This window comes from Desmodus rotundus, chromosome 7 (assembly GCF_022682495.2).
Source record: "Desmodus rotundus isolate HL8 chromosome 7, HLdesRot8A.1, whole genome shotgun sequence".
Classification (NCBI taxonomy): domain Eukaryota; kingdom Metazoa; phylum Chordata; class Mammalia; order Chiroptera; family Phyllostomidae; genus Desmodus; species Desmodus rotundus.
The window spans coordinates 43478096-43485937 of NC_071393.1; the positions used below are offsets into that span (position 1 = coordinate 43478096).

Below are 7842 nucleotides of genomic sequence, written 5' to 3' on the forward strand. Positions count from 1 at the left end.
TTATTTTTCATTTTAGTTAGTGTATCCTACATTTCTGACTGGTCCTTTTTACAGTTTTCATGTCTTTTTTTTTATGCTATTGAAGTTCTCACTAAATTCCTTGAACATTCTTATAACCATTGTTTTGAACTTTATCTGGTAGTTTGCTTGCCTCCATTTCATTTAGTTCTTTTTCTGGAGATTTCTCCTGTTCTTTCATTTGGAAGCTATTTCTTTGTCTCCTCATTTTGGCTGTTTCCCTGTGTTTTTTCTGTGTATTAAGTACAGCTTCTAAGTCTCCTGAATTTGTTAGAGTGGCCTTATGTAGCCTCTGTGGTCACCCGATCTGGGCACTCAGGGCACATCCCCTCTGTGGGCTGTGTGCACTGTCCCATTGTAGTTGACCTTTGATTGCTGTTGACATGTCACTGGGAAGGATTGACCTGCAGACCAATCAGCTGCAAGGACCATCTGAGACTACAGCAGAGGAGCAGCTGTGCAGGGACTGACACCACAAAGCAGGACTTTCTTAAGTGGGACTTCGGTGCCTGCCGAGTTCACCCCTTGTGTTGCTTGTGGAGGTGGCTAGGTTGTAATCCAGTGTAGTCTAAAGCTGTCCACCAGGTGCACATGCTCTGGGGCATCCCAGCGGTGCAAGTCAGCCACCTGCTGTGCCATGCACATGGCCACTAGCATGAATTAAGAGTGATCTGCTGATGACTGCTACTTTTGCTTGGCTTGGAGGAGCCCAAGTGAGGCCACACTAGAAACAGAGGCTGGCTACCACAAGTGCCAAGCCTAGGGCCACTTTGCAAGAGGTTCAGGGCATGCCAAGGCCAGATGCTGCTTTTTAGAGTGATTTTAGGAAAGTCCAAAGCATGAGCCAAGAAAGGCCATTTAGTGACAGTGGTTTGAGTGGGCCTGAAAGCTGGGTGGGGTGAAGTCTCTCCAGGAAGGGGAGAACAGTGATAAGCAGGTTGATGGAGACTCAGATATGGAGCCCACATGCTGGCTGTGTGGGAAGAGGGCTCAGCAAAGGGACAATAGTCTCTGTCAGCATTTCTGTCTGGAAGAAAACTGTCCCTCCAGCTCTTACCCTGATGCCAAACAATTCAGTTCCTCCCTGTATATCCCTAGTGTCTTTAGAGCTACATCCTCAATGTAGGAGCTCAGACTGAGTGAGTCCAAGTTAGTCAGTGTGCTGGCCCTTCTAGAGGAACGCCTGGGACTCCAGAAGCCCTCAATCTCCTTAGCCACTATCCCTGCTGATTCTTACAGACAGAAGTTATGGGGACTTCTCTTTGCAGCACTGGTACCCTGGGCTGGGGGTTCTGATAGGGCACCAAGACTGTCATTCTTCAGCAGCTGAGATATCCCTCCTGAATTTTATTTTTTTTTCCAGATTCATAATTTATTGTACAAATTGAGTATCACATGATGAGTTGACATTAGCTTCTCCAGGCATGGGAAATTAACAGATGAGTACAGTTTAGAATCTTTTTATGTTGCTTTCACAGCTGGATTTTTTTTAGGATTTGACTTGAAGTATAAAACCAGCAAAGCAATGCTTCCATATGTGCCCAGTTACACAATTCATTCGACCTGTGAGAGTGTTAAGAGTTGAAATGTTTATTGATACCAGTGAATTGGAATTGGGCACCAGCTTCTGGACCTGCCATGATTTCAATCTTGCAGAAAGCACAAATTCCGCAGGCTGTGTCTTTCAACATACCGAGCTACCCTCTCCCTCCTGAATTTTAATCACCACATGAGGGGTGGAACCGGCCCTTTGCACATTTCCATACCTCCTACCAGTCTCAATGTGGCTTCTTCTTTTTATACTTAGTTGTAGGACATCTGCCCAGTTAGATTTCAGGCAGTTCTGAATGATGACTATTCTGTAATTTAATTGTAATTTTGATGTGGTTGTGGGAGGTTCCAAGTATTGCATTTACCTATACCACCAAACTTGACTGGAGCTCTCTTTCTGCTTCTTTAGGAATGGGATTGCTCAAAAGAGGGGAAAAATTTTAAAACTCTATTCCTGTTTTTTAAGTCTTAAACATTTGAATTGGTGGCCTGAGTAAAAAAATTGCCTTCCCAGTGTGGGTGGGCCTCATTCAATCCACTGAAGACCTGAGTAGAACAAAAAGGTGAAGCAAGGGAGAAATGGCTTCCTCTAACCAACTGTCTTTAAACTGAGACAGATGTCTTTTCCCACCTTCAAAATCAGAGTTGGACTGGATTTTCCACATGTGGCCTCTCCATTCACCTCTATGGGCTTCCTCACAACCTGGCTTTGAGAGCAAACATTCCAAGAGAAGAAGACAGAAATGTGTTGTATATTTATGACCTATATTTATAACTTCAGAGTCATTTAGCCTCACTTCTGTCAAGGCAATCACAAAGGCCAACCTGGCTTCAAAGATAAAGGACATAAACTCCAACACTTGATAGGGGAGTGACAAGGTTCTAGGAAGCATGTGAGATGAGAGAAATTGTTGCCTACGACAGGGAAACGAGAATCTACCACTATAGTCATGCCTAATCACTCATATAAGAACGTTACTAATGAACAGACTCCGTTATCACTCATGCAGCCTCACCATGTCCTGCTGAATGGAATATCCTCTAAGGATCAAAACACAGCAGTTCAGAGGAAATGCAAAGCCAAAACTCACAAAAAGTGAGGCCTAGTATGTAGTAGTCAAAAGGCAGCAATGTTACCCATCATCTTCTCACTCTGGCAGTATAGAGGAGCAGGTAAAGAGAGAGACTAATCTGTCTGCACCTCGAGTATAGATGATGACCTATCTCACCAAAAAAGCTCTACTTTCTCATTTCCCTCAATATCTAAAGGTCACCAGAATGTAGGATAAGGATTAGGATTTCACAAATAGATCTATATGCTGGAATTTAATTGACAAATTCATTCATTCATTAAATAAATTAAAAAACATTTTAATTTTTACAACATAGCCAGAATTCAACAGGAGCAAGACAGATAGTAATTCATTGTTGTAAGTGCTGTGTGGATAAGAATGGGGGTTGCTCAAGACAGATACTTAGCTCACTGCTTATAACCATCATCCATTCTGATTGGGCTGCTCTCTGTTTTGTTTACTTGGTTCCTGCGCCACAGAACGTGACAAGTATTTTCTATAGTACCACTGGTGCTGTTTGGGAAAATGAGATTTTAATCAAGACAGCAAGCCAATCAGATTGGTCCTTTGAAAATATTATTCTGTCTGCCTGTGAAAAATTGAGCGGCAAGATAGTAAACAGATACTAGGAGGCAATTTCTAGAATCCAGGAAAGAGAAAGCAAAGTTAAACATGATGAGGATGGAGGAAATTAACAAATTTATGATATTAAGAAGGTAGAACTTAAAGGATTTTGTGATTATTGGATACAAGTGAGGCAAGAGGAAGTTGCAGGGGGCAATTTTCAAGGATGACCTTCAGATTTCTGATGTGGCAGCTAGGAGGATAGTGGCTGCCAAAGGCACAACACTGTCTGACCTATAACCAGTGAATATTGCAAGGCATAAAAACAACAGTGATAGCTCAGTTGTAGCTAAAACAGCCAAGGATGACAGGACATGATAAGGATGGTGATCAGTTCTGGCTTGGATGGGGAACAGAAACCAAGAAGTTTAGGCAAGTGGACAAGACATAATTCCCTCTCCCCCTCTATATCCTCTGCCACACACACACACCAAAGACATGAAGATTACAGTTATGTAAGAGAGTGGTGTTGACAATGCCCATGTTGAACAGTGTTGGAACAGTGAAGGACCTGGAGGGTTCTTTAGGGGACTTAGTAAATTGGAGCAAAATGGGGAGAGATTGAGCCCCATTGGAAATACGAAACTCACTAAGAAGAACAGAACCCAAGTCCTGAGCATTGTATTCTCCCCCCCAGGGAATACTTTACTAGCCCTTCTACGCCAAGAAAGGTACCCAATAGAGCAAGATTTCAAGAAAGCCAATAAGTTAGCATATCATGACCAAGAAATTAAGATTATTATAGCTACATTCCTTCAACAACTGAACTTCCTGAAATTAAAAATCCTGAAGTGGAGTTGTGGAAGTTCAACCACAATAGTCTTCAGGAAACAGCAAGCAGAAAAGTATAGCATCAAGTCTTGGAGAATTGTCAATATTGGGGCCCTTGTGTGGTAGCTGCTTGCTCTGGAATTGTTTCGGGGTCATCTCTCAGTTCTGGAGCCATCCAAAATGCACCTATATTATCATGGAATAGCACTTGATATTCTCTCTAATTCTGCAAGTTTTCATTAAATTATTTGATTTATAATTTATATTTAAGTTAATTCTTAGTTATATTCCATTTTCAAATCTCTTTATTTAATATCTAAATGATCTTCCTAGGGATTTCATCTTCACTGAGGCTCTTCAAAAGTTCAATCCCTCCATGTTATCTTATTTATCACCATACTCCCTGGCTTTGCTCCCTTCTCTCACTAGCCTAAACTCCATAACATAATCTTCTAACTACTCTCTTCCCAGTGCTCTCCACATACTAATCCCCTTATCTTTCTCCCACATCCACTCTGCAAAGTCTAGATAAATTCAACAGTCAGACTTCTCTGATCTCACACTTGGGCTGCTGAGAGCTTCTCCAGAGAACTACACAAATACGTAGATTGATGGCACTGTACTCTAGGTCTCTGATCTCCAGGGGGCCCCCATAGACATGACCCTTATCCTACTCAGGTCCTCCATTGGTTCCAAGAACAAATATTTCATTACTTCACTGTTTCCCTCATGCTGTCACAAATATGCTAAATCCTAACAATTCTTTGTAAACTTCATTTTCCATAAACTCTTTGGGGCATTTAGATACTTGGGACCTCTCCCATCATCTTTAAACTCTCCTTTCATTTTACTTCAATGACATCACTCTAACCTGGTTCTTTTACTGTGTACTTAACCATTCCCTCTTAGTTTCTCTTAAAGGTCCTCTAGCTATTCCTAAAATATTGGTATATTTTTGTTGTGTTATTAACTTTCTTCTCTTCTCCATTGACATACAACCAGAGAAACTTCATCTACTTTTAGACCTGTGAATGACTCCAAATCCAGATCTTCAACAAAGACGTTGTCCTCAACTTCAAGGCAAAAGCTACAGATATCTCTGCCTAACTCAACATATGTAAAAACAAACTTACTATCCTTATTATTTCTCCCCAATTCAATTTCAACTGTTTTTTTTCTCATATTCACTGTCTTAGAATTTGCAATCACCAGTCCCCCAACCAACAAAGACAAGTCTAAGAATTATTGCATATTTCTCATGTAACCTTATCCTATAATCTATAGTCACCAAATTTTATTTATTCTATTCCCAAAACATTTTTCTTCTCCATTTTCTAAAACTGATTATGCTACTTTCTATACCTTACCTCTTTAGTCATATGCAATTTAGAGGATATTACCTCCAAATACAGGTTGTTTATTATCTCTGTGGCTCTTCTCGACTTGTTTTACTATCTTCTTTTTCCCATACCCATTTTTCAGGACTGAGAGAGTGTCATCTTCTCAGTTAATTTTTTCTTAACCATCCATTCAGACACACACTCACTAAAACTTTATCCCCTTACTAAATCTCATATATACCCTTAACAAGCATCTCTAATACAGCATCTACTTATACCACTGTTTACATGGCCATATCCATCCTATATTAAAGCAAAAGCTCTGTCTGGAAAATGATCAGTTCTGATTTTGCTTTATATCTCTAAAACCTAGCACAATGTCCGGTTCAGTAAGTGTTTGCTGAATGAATGAAGACATCCAGCACAATGAGCAGCTCCTGTAGTACATTATTCTGTGCCGCAGTGTAGACATTAAGATCTGGGACTTTGGAGTCATACGAATATAGGACTAAGTCCTCAGTATAGCAATATATAAGTTGCTTTTCCTTGGCAAGGTAGCCTCTCAAAATTCCTCTGTCCTCATCTCTAAAGGATTAAATGAGAAAATATATGAAAAAGAAACCAGGATGCAACCGGAATCTTATGAGGACTTAACACACATTAGTTGTTAGTATTATTATCCTATCTTTTTGTCCATAGTTTTCCCTCTGCCTGATGATTCCCCTCCCCAGGATACCCTTTCTCTATTTTTTTAATCTAGCCAGCACTTTGTCTCCTTTTAAAACTCAAGTATGTTGTTGTCTCCTCCAGGAATCTTCTCTGACTTCCCTCCATCCCTTATCATTCAGGTTGTATGCTTTTTTTTTTTTTTTTTTTTTTTTTTTTTTACTTTTCTCCTAGTACCTTAGACCTTCTATCCCACAGTACATATCATACACAACAAGAGTCTGCTTGCTTCTGCAACTCTTGCATTAGACCATAAGCTTGATAAGGTATGCATTCTACCTCCCAGGACCTAGCAATATACCTACAGGTCCTTTGTAATGAATAAATAATCACTGAAAGGAGAAATACTGTCTATTAAAGTATTATGAATATTCATTTAAGACTCAGAAATATTTCTTAATGATTTGATGGTGTCAGGTGGGTGTCTTACTGCGCCCTATAATGTTATTTGGAACAGATTAAAACAACTCCAGAGTGAATTAAATGGTACCACCGAGAACAGAAAGAAATTAAGTAGCCAGCTATGGTATTTCATTACTGTCCATATGGATAAATTGTGTGCAGAAAATTCCAAGCAAGCTGTTGTTTAAATACATTTGCAGCTCTATCTACAACTAAATTCAAAAAAGTAAGCAGAAAGAAACATGGAAGAGTGATGTCAGAGAAATGACATCATGAGAGATCCTCTTGGTCTCTCCCCTTAAAGTTTCAATGATTCGAACAGCTATAACTCAACAAAGGATACCCTGCTCAATGTATAAGCAAGCCTGAGATCCTTGCATTGTAGTAGCTAAAGGTAGGCAAGTGGGAACAAACAGGAGAGGTGAGAAAGGGGAAAGGCTCAGATGAACCATAAAGGCAGCCTTGCAGCTGGGAGCTCAAGACAGAGCTCATCTCAAAGGAGGATTCTGGTTGTGGGTGGTGCTTCCTTCAGCTGGGAGAAGCAATGAGGTTTGGTGGGCATTTCTAGAGGAACAAGTAGTATGAGCTGCAGCTGCACCGAGTGACCTGAGAAGGACACAGCAGAGGGGCACATCTGTGGTTGTTGGTGGTCATCCTTCCAGGCAGAGAAATAAAGCCCCTGGGCCCTGCCTTCCTGTAGCCTCCCGGAGCTCATCTGCCTTTGCCCTTTGTGTTGAGTTGCGGCGCACATTACCTGCAAACCTAAGAACTAGTACTACAGAATTGCTTTCTTCCCTGCACGAAGGGCATACTCTGTGATCCCTCCCAGGGTCAGGGCTCCTGAAGAACCCAGCAGAGATCCAATGTCAACTTTGCTGAAAGAACAAAGTAACAAAGAAGCTAGCCACTTCCCCTGCCCACCCCACTCCCACACATCAAGGTTACATTGACAGCAGCATCTGGATGGAGGGGACTGGGATTTCATAGAGCTAAAAAAAACTTGTGATTTACTGCCACCTACTGGAAAATAAGAAAAAGACCTCCTCATATTAATCCGCTACTCCAGTGCCACTAATCTGCCAGTAATCTGCTAGACAAGTGCCACTCATACATAGATGCCTAGACAGAGAAGTAATCCATCAACTACCATGAATAACCAAAATGGAGAGGCAGCTTAGAAAGAAAATGAAAAGTATTCTGAAAACAAACTAAAAGACATGAAAATACGTGAAATAAATGACAGAGAATCCAAGATTGCAACTGTAAAAATACTCGAAGAGATGCAAGAAAATACAGACAGGCAACTTAATGCACTCAGAAAACAAATCAATAAACAA

At 40.8% G+C, this 7842-nt stretch overlaps 1 pseudogene; it reads right to left on the reverse strand.

Annotated features, from left to right (window-relative positions):
* Positions 1-1479: 1479 nt before the first annotated feature.
* On the reverse strand, positions 1480-1658 carry LOC112316967 (ATP synthase membrane subunit K, mitochondrial pseudogene; annotated as a pseudogene).
* Positions 1659-7842: the final 6184 nt, after the last annotated feature.